This window comes from Mizuhopecten yessoensis, unplaced genomic scaffold (genome assembly GCF_002113885.1).
Source record: "Mizuhopecten yessoensis strain PY_sf001 unplaced genomic scaffold, ASM211388v2 scaffold1255, whole genome shotgun sequence".
Lineage (NCBI taxonomy): Eukaryota > Metazoa > Mollusca > Bivalvia > Pectinida > Pectinidae > Mizuhopecten > Mizuhopecten yessoensis.
The window spans coordinates 600063-613254 of NW_018403955.1; the positions used below are offsets into that span (position 1 = coordinate 600063).

General features: G+C 39.0%; 1 non-coding gene across 1 annotated transcript; it reads left to right on the forward strand.

Annotated features, from left to right (window-relative positions):
* The first annotated feature begins 1301 nt into the window (after positions 1–1301).
* Positions 1302–1382, forward strand: Trnal-uag. Its single transcript has one exon. It is a non-coding gene; the product is annotated as a tRNA-Leu (tRNA).
* Positions 1383–13192: the final 11810 nt, after the last annotated feature.

A 13192-nucleotide genomic window follows, 5' to 3' on the forward strand; every position in this document is an offset into this window, starting at 1 on the left:
GGTATTAACATTAAAACAGTTCTTCTTACAGACATTTCAAACAGGGTAGAGGACTTTACTCCGCTTGTCTTCGTCTATCACATTTTGTTTAGGACTGCAGATTACCAGAAATTATAAGGTTACATCTAGTCTATTATGAGATGCAGAAAGTTAAAATAACCTAAGGTTCTGGGGTTATGTACATTTGTCTAAAGTGTTATTGACCTCATCACCTCGAAGTTCTAAAAGTTTGTTTCGATATGGGGGAAAATGCAGAAATTTTGTTTTATCTAATAAAGAGTAGTTTTATTTATCTATTTTAAAGTCACTAATTTGATGCATGTCTGTAAAATATAAAAACATGCATAAAAAGGCATTGAAATGATTCAAAATGTATCTCCTACAAAACCACGATAAATATACTGAGGGTGATATATTGAGAACAATCTGTGCCCCTCTTTTGACCGACTTGTTCTTGTTTTCATATGAACTGAATTTATTGAAGAACTTTTCAAGACTGGTAGCAGAAACGTTGCCACGTTCGACCGCTTTCCTCTCGACCTTACAACATGACCAACAAGGACAGCTTACTGCTATGGTGTACGATAAGCGAGACGGTTTTCAGGTCGAGAACTTTCGATTTCTTAATATTAACATCAGTACTTCCCCAAAATACGGCGTTTGCATGGCACAGCTGATTCGGTATTTCAGAGAATATCTTAATTTCTGTGATATATGTTAAATATTGACGGTTGATGAGGACTATGTGCAAGTCGTATGACTGGTATCATGATTCTATTTGGAAATATGTTATTCTTGTGTGTGATACCGATGTTGATGTTTTTATTAGTGTGTTTATTAGTGAGCATCTTTTATTCGTTTCGTCACTGCTCCGGTTGTCGCTTTGATCACATGTCATTATTTGGATTTGACCTATATTTACATGGTAGGTGTTGTTGGTGATGTTGAAAATTTTATATAGTTACCACTGTATTTAAATATGAGACGAAAACGTTAACAAGGATTCGGGTGTCCTCTCAGACTAAATGTACAGCTGATATATAGATCTAATCATATTCCTTCAAACCAACAGGATTTACATATTTAATGTACTTAACCTTTAACTAACAACTTTCAACACGTTTTCAAATGCTGTTGTAAACACCGTGTATCATGTATTTATCTAACCCCGTAATGTCACTCATATTATGTCACTACCACACGATTAACATTTTAAATATGTTCTAGCCTTTGGTATCAGCAGAGATAATGTGAGTCATTGATATTATTACACTATTAAATTGGATCATCGCTTGTCGTAAGGTAGCGTGGCCGAGCGGTCTAAGGCGCTGGTTTTAGGCACCAGTCTCATTGAGGCGTGGGTTCGAATCCCACCGCTGCCAATAATATTTTGTGTAACTTTTTTGTCATTTATCATTTTTTCAATCAAGGCAAATTTAACTGATATTGAATTAAAATAATTACATTATTTACAATTAAAAGGATATTAAAGCCTTTATGAGTATCCCACTCTTCATTAACATTCACATAAACGGAGGCAAAAGCAGTCGAAAAATAAAGAATATTTTTTCACCCCACGTGACACTCGTTATAATGTCTCTTTTGTTAATCAGGAAATCCGAATTAAGAAGATATAACAGTTGTTTAGAAACGTTATAACTTAGTCAATTTATCCTCCTCCCCTTCCAACCCAAAAATAGATTTTGTTTGTGATATAGTGATACGTCATCTCTATATCATCAATACAGAAAGAAACCTTGAAACACATGCTGGTACCAATATTTCCATTTCCATCAAATTATGCAAAAGAGTCCGGACAAATATGGATACCAAATGGAGACAACTGTGACGAATGCCTTTTGCCTCATAAGGGATTTTCCTTAATAGAATGTTTACCTCTGGTGTCTCCTTTCGCTACCAATAATAGAAGTGTTACCTCTGGTGTCTCCCTTCGCTACCAATAATAAAAGTGTTACCTCTGGTGTCTCCCTTCGCTACCAATAATGAAGGGTTACCTCTGGTGTCTCCCTTCGCTACCAATAATAGAATGGTTACCTCTGGTGTCTCCCTTCGCTACCAATAATTTAGAATGGTTACCTCTGGTGTCTCCCTTCGCTACCAATAATAGAAGTGTTACCTCTGATGTCTTCTTTCGCTACCAATAATAGAAGTGTTACCTCTGGTGTCTCCCTTCGCTACCAATAATAGAAGTCTTACCTCTGATGTCTTCTTTCGCTACCAATAATAGAAGGGTTACCTCTGGTGTCTCCCTTCGCTACCAATAATTTAGAATGGTTACCTCTGGTGTCTCCCTTCGCTACCAATAATAGAATGTTTACCTCTGGTGTCTCCCTTCGCTACCAATAATAGAATGGTTACCTCTGGTGTCTCCCTTCGCTACCAATTGTATTTAGAACTGGAAGTCGATGAAGTTAGGGTAGAGATAAGTAAAGGAAACACTTGCACCTGCACTTGAACCGCGAAACATTGTCTCCTGCTGACATTACAGCTGGTATGTGCCACCTACTAAATACGTTATATAGGGCAAGGGAGAACAAGTGGTTATAGGAAACATTGTGTCCTACTGACATTACAGCTGGTCTGTGCCACCTACTACATATGTTATATAGGGCAAGGAAAAACAAGTGGTCATAGGAAACATTGTCTCCTACTGACATTACAGCTGGTCTGTGCCACCTACTCCATATGTTATATAGGGCAAGGGAGAACAAGTAGTTATAGGAAACATTGTCTCCTACTGACATTACAGCTGGTATGTGCCACCTACTAAATACGTTATATAGGGCAAGGGAGAACAAGTGGTTATAGCAACCATTGTCTCCTACTGACAATACAGCTGGTCTGTGCAACCTACTACATATGTTATATAGGGCAAGGAAGAACAAGTAGTTATAGGAAACATTGTCTCCTACTGTCATTACAGCTGGTATGTGCCACCTACTAAATACGTTATATAGGGCAAGGGAGAACAAGTGGTTATAGCAACCATTGTCTCCTACTGACAATACAGCTGGTCTGTGCCACCTACTACATATGTTATATAGGGCAAGGAAGAACAAGTAGTTATAGGAAACATTGTCTCCTACTGTCATTACAGCTGGTATGTGCCACCTACTAAATATGTTATATAGGACAAGGGAGAACAAGTGGTTATAGGCAACATTGTCTCCTACTGACATTACAGCTGGTCTGTGCCACCTACTAAATATGTTATATAGGACAAGGGAGAACAAGTGGTTATAGGCAACATTGTCTCCTACTGACATTACAGCTGGTCTACGCCACCTACTAAATATGTTATATATGGCAAGGGAGAACAAGTAGTTATAGGAAACATTGTCTCCTCCTGACATTACAGCTGGTATGTGCCACCTACTAAAATATGTTACATAGGGCAAGGAAGAACAAGTTGTTATAGGAAACATTGTCTCCTACTAACATTACAGCTGGTAGGTGCCACCTACAAAATATGTTATATAGGGCAAGGGAGCACAAGTGGTTATAGGCAACATTGTCTCATACTGACATTACAGCTGGTATGTGCCACCTACAAAATATGTTATATAGGGCAGGGAAGAACAAGTGGTTATAGCAAACATTGTCTCCTACTGACAATACAGCAGGTCTATGCCACCTACTAAATATTTTATATAGGACAAGGGAGCACAAGTGGTTATAGGCAAAATTGTCTCCTACTGACATTACAGCTCGTAGGTGCCACCTACAAAATATGTTATATAGGGCAGGGAAGAACAAGTGGTTATAGCAAACATTGTCTCCTACTGTCATTACAGCTGGTATGTGCCACCTACAAAATATGTTATATAGGGCAAGGAAAAACAACTTGTTATACGAACCATTGTCTCCTACTGACAATATAGCAGGTCTACGCCACCTACTAAATATGTTCTATAGGGCAAGGGAGAACAAGAGGTTATAGGAAACATTGTTTCCTACTGACATTACAGCTCGTAGGTGCCACCTACAAAATATGTTATATAGGGCAGGGAAGAACAAGTGGTTATAGCAAACATTGTCTCCTACTTACATTACATCTGTTCTGTGCCACCTACTAAATGGTCTGTGCCACCTACTGAATATGTTATATTGGGCAAGGGGGAACAAGTGGTTATAGGGGAGAACAAGTGGTTATAGTCAACATTGTCTCCTACTGACAATATAGCAGGTCTACGCCACCTACTCAATATGTTATATAGGGCAAGGGAGTACAAGTGGTTATAGGAAACATTGTATCCTACTGACATTACAGGTGGTCTGTGCCACCTACTACATATGTTATATAGGTCAAGGGAGAACAAGTGGGTATAGGAAACATTGTCTCCTCCTGACATTACAGCTGGTCTACGCCACCTACTCAATATGTTATATAGGGCAGGGAAGAACAAGTGGTTATAGATTACAGCTGTTATGTGCCACCTACTAAAATATGTTACATAGGGCAAGGAAGAACAATTGGTTATAGGAAACATTTGCTCCTACTGACATTACAGCTGGCCTGTGCCACCTACTAAATGGTCTGTGCCACCTACTGAATATGTTATATTGGGCAAGGGGGAACAAGTGGTTATAGGAAACATTTGCTCCTACTGACATTACAGATGGTAGGTGCCACCTACTAAATACGTTATATAGGGCAAGGGAGTACAAGTGGTTATAGGAAACATTTGCTCCTACTGACATTACAGCTCGTAGGTGCCACCTACAAAATATGTTATATAGGGCAAGGAAGAACAAGTAGTTATAGCAAACATTGTCTCACACTGACAATACAGCTGGTCTGTGCCACGTACTACATATGTTATATAGGGCAGGGAAGAACAAGTGGTTATAGGAAACATTGTCTCCTACTGACAATACAGCAGGTCTACGCCACCTACTAAATATGTTATATAGGGCAAGGGAGAACAAGTGGTTATAGGAAACATTGTCTCCTACTGACATTACAGCTGGTCTGTGCCACCTACTAAATATGTTATATAGGGCAAGGGAGAACAAGTGGTTATAGGAAACATTGTCTCCTACTGACATTACAGCTGGTNGGTGCCACCTACAAAATATGTTATATAGGGCAAGGGAGAACAAGTGCTATCCCAGGGTGAGTACCATCCCCAGACCTCAGTCACACCACCCCTAGACAGCTATCCTAGGGTGAGTACCATCCCTAGACCTCAGTCACACCACCCCTAGACAGCTATCCCAGGGTGAGTACCATCCCCAGACCTCAGTCACACCACCCCTAGACAGCTATCCTAGGGTGAGTACCATCCCCAGCGCTACTTGGGATGGTACTCACCCTAGCCTTGAAGTCTTACAATGCTGTTGTTGCCTCTGTTAGTTAGTTAGCTCTATTTCCTGGTGAATGTTCATCTTGCCCTGTCTTAGCTTGTGAAGCCCCGAATTCTACTTTCACTGCTGGCCTTTATAGTACGTTTTATTTTATGGTATGTTTTAAAATGTCTGTTTCAATCGACGACGTTGCCAAACAAATCCCATAGACGTTGGTTAAGTAAATAAGGTATACAGCCTGAGGAGATTTGTTGGTAACGGCTATGTACAAATCATGCTGCTCTCCTCTGCATTTGTTCAGTAGATCCCATACTGGATATGCAAGTTCTAGAGTTGGTCGTATTAAGGTGGCGTTCGCCGACTGGTACGGCTCGTCAGATTCTTCGTAGGATTATGATGTCAGAATAATATTTAAAAAATGTTTTTTTTTAAATGTTTTTTTTAATCGCTTTCAACGTATCTTTGCAAAAATATCGAAATACTAATCAATTTTAAAATGTCAAAAATATAACTCCCACCCCCCGACACAAGTAAAAGTCATTTCCCTTTCTATAACCAAAGATAAATGATCGGGTTGTCATTGAGAGAATCATAATCATAGCTTGTTTTGTCTCAAATCGGGGGGGGGGGGGGGGGGGGGGNTGATGAGAACTATCTCTCACATTAAAACTCTCTTTATTTTATTTAAAGATATCTACAATTAATTTAGAATCACTACAATTAAGGATCTAATAACCTAAATGTGTAACTTTTGCGATCTCTCTTGGTGTATTTGATGTTAGTTTGCTATAGACCAAACACATCACGATTGGTGTCATATTTGAAGCATAAAACGCTTATTTCTGGACGATAATTGTTCTACTTTTATTTTTGTATACTATAGGGACCCGCAGGTGCTCGAATAAATTGTATCGGCTTCCTAAAGGTCTGTGACTTTGCCAAGTCGGCCAATACTACTGTCACTACTAGAGACGACGATGTCAACAGTTTTGTTTTGTGGTATGGGGATTGGGATGGGGGTAATGCCCCTTGATTTCAAGCACCTGTTTGGCAATGTTATAAATATGGTGTTTTTACCAATCAATACATATCTATTCAACGAATGCGATTGGTCTGTCAGGGGACTGTTCAAACGTATCATTATAACCCTTCAGATAACGTAAAATATTACATTTGGATCTCGTAACAATTTGGTATTGAGAATGTTTATAAATCCTTCCAACTGTTCCTTCGTCGGATTGAGTCTGTGTAAGCGGTGAAGGAACGCGCTAAACTCTCCAGCGCTTCATTCCACTCCACGTTTAACGGGTTTTATCTTATAAAAGTCTACATTTCAAAAATAATTTCTCTTTTTTCCGTCTGGTTTCAATTCTTAGTTTGTTTTTGTTGTAAATGATATAGCTTTCTACTTTATTTGATATTGATTGTATACCAACTAAGTGGGTGATCGCTCGTGAAATCGATGTTGGTTCGTCCGAATGAAATAGACGCGGGCATTGGGTGTATGCTCTAGAATTCCGCCCTATTCATCGATAAGAAAAAGATAGCATTGTTGAAGAATTACTCAAAAGAGTGAACGTATTTTGGTGGGCGCTTCCTCGGGTTCCCAAATCTAATATATTCATGTCAACGTGCATAGTTTATTTTCAATTTCCATTGTTCACGAATAAAAGCTAACTACACGCTTGGTCAGGTGACCTGAAAAGAACCCGAGATATTTAAACTCTCGTGAAACGCTGTTTTGTAATCTTCGTCCATGTAAGATTTAAAGCTCGGTTCAGATGTTGTTGTGAAGAGGGCTATAACACGGTACGTCCATAGCTCAGACACCGTCCAAAGTGTAAATAAATATTTTTTCATTGTTTATATATTATCTTAATACATTTTCATAATTCATAAAGGTTTCAAATTACATACCATACAAGCCTTAACACAGGGTTTCACATACATGAAGATGCTGTTCGTTTCCCGCAATTCTGCGTGCGCATTTATATCGCCGTATCGTCAAGTAATTTACCATTAGAAGTTCTAAAAATAATTCCATTTTCAATGCTCTTAATAAAGAGCTTGTTGGGCTATTTCTAGCTGAGATTCTTACTTCGTTTTACAGCTCAGTACAGCTTTAAATTGCAAATGTTAGAAATTAATAATATTAACCTGCGCATTAAAGCCATTTTGGTTTCTGTGGAGTATAACATATAGATAGTTTATATATTAAGGAAGTATAAACGATGCTACCAATTTTAGAAAATGTGAAATGCTGTCCATTCTCCCTTGTACTATGCACAGAGTCCCGCACATCAATTTTATGTGATGTAGCTGGTGATGTTATACTCAGCTGTAAAGTTCAACGAAATAAAAGTATATTTGACATCTTCGGCTTACTAATATGTCATTTAACGATCAAGTTACATTTCAGTTTCATTGCACGTTAAATTTTGACAAATATCACTATACGCATTGATAGTATTTTAAAGAAGTCGGACTCTGGAACGGAATGACTCAGACATGATATGATATCACTTGATTTATCACATAAAACTTGAGAGGTTTTTAACGTCAGTGTAGACCCGATCACAATCACTACAACCCGTCTAGGGAGGAGCCGTTACGTACAAAATATAATGGACCATAGGACTCCTACAGGGCAGAGGACGTCATTGTAACCTGATGTGCTAATTCGGATAAAAAATGGAAATTTACATAACTTTATTTACTTGATAGTGCTAGCATATTTATATATGCTATTCATTGACCGACTAAGTTATAAACGTTAAAACACCAACAAATAAACTGCCACACGCCCCCCGCCCCGAAAAAAGATGGTTTATTGGTCATAGTATGTAAAGGAATAGTTTTTTCAGAGATGATTTTGCAGAAAATCTATTAGGTTTAGTTCATTGATATAAAAAAATCGAATGTGTTTGCAAAATTAAACTGAAATCTTTTCTTCAGCATATATACATTTTATTATATTTCTTTATGTTTTAGTCGAGGTTACTTTTTAAGACAGTTTGATACAAATATACGATGGGTTGATCTGAAAACTGGACTGTTTTCTTAATAGTCAGCTCAAAGTAACACCACACTTTTAAACGGACGAAATCAGTGTTTGGCAAATCGGAATGCTGAGGGGGCGGAGAACTAAAACTGTACATATACCGGTACCTTACAAACGCTGTCGAGGGATGGAGATAGCGTATCGGAGCTGCTATCGTCACAGCTATAATTGGACAGAAATGAAACAATTTGTGGTTTTTTAAAAAGAATCTGCACAAGATGTGCGATATTGCTTATTTAATTCCAGAACGAAAATCAACAATCTAATTGTAGTTACCAGCATGACAATCTACAACAGGTGTGAAAGTGTCTAATTACATTTCTTATCTAACAGCATGACAATCTACAACAGGTGTGAAAGTGTCTAATTACATTTCTTATCTACCGTTTTGTACCGTTTTACATAGACAAAACAACGTTTATCTGAACGCCTTTTTGTAAATAGAATATGTATCTAGTATGAAATCAAGCCAAAACTCACCACCAAAGTGTGCTAGGGAAGGCGTATGCCTGGGTCTACATGGTATATAACACGTGTAGTTCCACACACTTCTTCGTATTTATAATCGTCAACAAGTATATTATTTCATGCGTGCACGTACAGGTAAATATTTAGACTTCTTTGGATTAAAGCAGTCTTTCAACCGAACAGATGTTCGACGAGGATGATTTTTTTTTAATGCGAGCAATTTTTCCTCGAGCATTCTTATAGGAAAATTTCCATCGACATTTTGAAAGCACAGACCGGGGGGCTTCAGGGGCGTTTTCATTTGGGAGCGGGTCCAGGGGAGGACCCTGGCAGGGGGCCAGATGTGCCAGAAGCCCCCAACTCCTCCTCCCCCGGCGGATAAATGCACTAATTTTAAGATCAATCTGTCTCAGGATAATTTTTAAATGGGTAAATTGCACAAAGTAATTGCAAAATTGAGACATTCTACAATAAAATCATGTTCTAATTGCATTTTATATCAGCATGAATATAGTGAATATACTTATTTTAAGATCAATCTATCTCCGGATCATTTTATATCAGCATATACTGAGGAGACATACAGTATGATACAGGCAGTGTTTTTTTTAATTTGTTGTTGTTGATTTTTTGAAAAGGTGGATTCACTAGCTGCGGTAGGTACACGGCTTCACCAAGGACCCCTGCCGCGCGCGCCCCAGTCCTAATCTACGGTCATGGATCATCGATTTTGATTCACAGATAACGAAAACAGATGTATGTGTTCCTACTGTATTGAACCTTATGATAAGGATACATATCATTTTTATACTGCAGTTACATTATTTCAGAGACATATATACGTCTCTGATAATATGCAGAAATTGCATTATGACAAAGTGAATGTTGCTAAGTGAATGGGTTTTATTTTTTAGTATTTTCTTATAAACAATATAAAGAAGTCCTTACTAGCCACGTCTGTTAATACACCCATAGCCTCGTCTGTCAATACATCCATAGTCTCGTCTGTCAATACATCCATAGCCTCGTCTATCAATACATCCATAGCCTCGTCTGTCAAAACACCCATAGCCTCGTCTGTTAATACACCCATATCATCGTCTGTTAATACATCCATAGTCTCGTCTGTCAATACATCCATAGCCACGTCTGTCGATACATCCATACTCTCGTCTGTCAATACATCCATAGTCTTGTCTGTCAATACATCCATAGCCTCGTCTGTCAATAAACCCATAGCCTCGTCTGTCAATACATCTATAGTCTCGTCTGTCAATACATCCATAGTTTCGTCTGTCAATTCATCCATAGCCTTGTCTGTCAATACACCCATAGCCTCGTCTGTTAAACACCCATAGTCTCGTCTGTCAATACATCCATCGCCTCGTCTGTCAATACATCCATAGCCTTGCCTGTTAAACATCCATAGTCTCGGCTGTCAATACATCCATAGCCTCGTCTGTTAATACATCCATAGCCTCGTCTATCAATGCATCCATAGCCTCGTCTGTCAAAACACCCATAGCCTAGTCTGTTAATACACCCATATCATCGTCTGTTAATACATCCATAGTCGCGTCTGTCAATACATCCATAGCCTCGTTTGTCAATACATCCATAGCCTCGTCTGTTAAACATCCATATCCTCGTCTATCAATACATCCATAGACTCGTCTGTCAATACATCCATAGCCTTGTCTGTCAATCCACCCATAGCCTCGTCTGTCAATACATTCATAGCCTCGTCTGTCAATACATCCATGGTCTCGTCTGTCAATACATCCATAGCCTCGCCTGTCAATACATCCATAGTCTCGTCTGTCGATACACCCATAGCCTCTCGTCTGTCAATACATCCATAGTCTTGTCTGTCAATACATCCATAGCCTTGTCTGTTAAACATCCATAGTCTCGTCTGTCAATACAACCATAGCCTCGTCTGTTAAACATCCATATCCTCGTCTATCAATACATCCATAGACTCGTCTGTCAATACATCCATAGCCTTGCCTGTTAAACATCCATAGTCTCGGCTGTCAATACATCCATAGCCTCGTCTGTTAAGCATCCATAGCCTTGTCTGTTAAACATCCATAGTCTCGTCTGTCAATACATCCAAAGCCTCGGCTGTCAATACATCCATAGTCTCGTCTGGCAATACATCCATAGCCTCGTCTATCAATGCATCCATAGCCTCGTCTGTCAAAACACCCATAGCCTAGTCTGTTAATACACCCATATCATCGTCTTTTAATACATCCATAGTCTCGTCTGTCAATCCATCCATAGCCTCGTCTGTCAATACATCAATAGCCTCTCGTCTGTCAATACATCCATAGACTCGTCTGTCAATACATCCATAGCCTTGGCTGTCAATACACCCATAGCCTCGTCTGTAAATACATCCATAGTCTCGTCTGTCAATACCCCCATAGCCTCGTCTGTCAATACATCCATGGTCTCGTCTGTCAATACATCCATAGTCTCTTCTGTCAATACATCCATAGCCTCGTCTATCAATGCATCCATAGCCTCGTCTGTCAAAACACCCATAGCCTAGTCTGTTAATACACCCATATCATCGTCTGTTAATACATCCATAGCCTCGTCTATCAATACATCCATAGCCCCGTCTGTCAATACACCCATAGCCCCGTCTGTCAATACATCCATAGCCTTGCCTGTTAAACATCCATAGTCTCGGCTGTCAATACATCCATAGCCTCGTCTGTTAATACATCCATAGCCTCGTCTATCAATACATCGATAGCCTCGTCTGTCAAAACACCCATAGCCTAGTCTGTTAATACACCCATATCATCGTCTGTTAATACATCCATAGCCTCGTCTGTCAATACATCCATAGCCTTGTCTGTTAAACATCCATAGTCTCGTCTGTCAATACATCCATAGCCTCGTCTGTTAAGCATCCATAGCCTTGTCTGTTAAACATCCATAACATTGACGCGGACGAGGCCTGTGTGGTTCGGTTGGCGGAAATCGCTTGCCTGAACTTGCTATTAAATATATCCCCGCGTTACCAAGAAGTTACGCTATTCGACGAACTATTAAACTGTTGCGGTTAAAGCGCACATAATTTGGGAACGCTATACAGTATTAATATCAAACTATCCTGGAGAGTATAGGGGTTTATCGATTTTTAACGGAATATATGACCCAGATTTCAAGCCAGTCGTGTTTTTTCTTCTTTTAATCAAGCTACTTTCATTCTGTTGTTTGCATGCTTCACCGTATAGTATCCAGAAATATGGGAAGCTTTCACGTGTATATAGTGACGTATAGTATGTTAATCTCCGTGTACGGGGAACCCCCAACAACCAAAAAGGAGACCAGTTGTATTATGGAGGTGTGCGGTGCGGGAACGACTGATCACAATGTGTTATTACACGTGTTTAGATATGTTTAATTCTTAGGAAGGAACTTACCTGATGTGTGTAGCAGTGGAATGATACACCATATCACAATCACGATCAGATGGACCGACAGGTATGTGTTTATACTGTAATTTTCACCTGTTTTGCGTATATTTCCCAAATCGATAGTGTATAATTTTAGTTCCGGGACGGGTGAATTTCGTATCTAAGCCTTAATTACCCCATTTACCTGCTTAGCTATGTGTAATATAGTGTCTGATCTTGTTTTACTCAAACAGCCCGATGTGTTTGGATGACAGTAGATACATATTGCAACAGGTATGATAATTACTCTTTGTGTCAGTACAGGTAAATCAGTGCTGTATTACCTCCCTTTAACAACATATACCTGGTAATGAACAGGAAGGTTTACTAGAATCGCAGGAAATTTCCATATCCAAAATAAAAGTATACCTACTTTAAAAAAACCCTAAAAAGTGGGGATTATACTGGAGGAACAATATAGAAATTTATTGTTAAATCAATAATTGTAAGATTAATGTAATTGTTAACAATACTGAATTTAGTGCTGTATTCAAACATGGTTATTAATAGGGTTGACTGTAATTACATGTTTTCATTCTCAGTTTTAGACTGGAATTGCGTAAATTTTTAGCAGGTCTGGTTGCCATGGGAACGGTGTTTGCGGGGGGGGGGGGATGATGCTGTGTTTCAGTATGAGTTTGTTTCAAATTATGCTATGAGACAGAGCTCGAGATCCCACTTGAAATGCACACACAAGAGTCAAGAAGCTTTATTTAACGTAGCATATACATGTAACATAATAACATTAAAGTGTTAAAATCTATATGTTTCTTTTAGGAACAAACCATGTAGTACTTACTGTGTTAGGAATGGGGGAGACAGGCCGTGAGTGCGTTTTGGGGTGTACATCATTGGG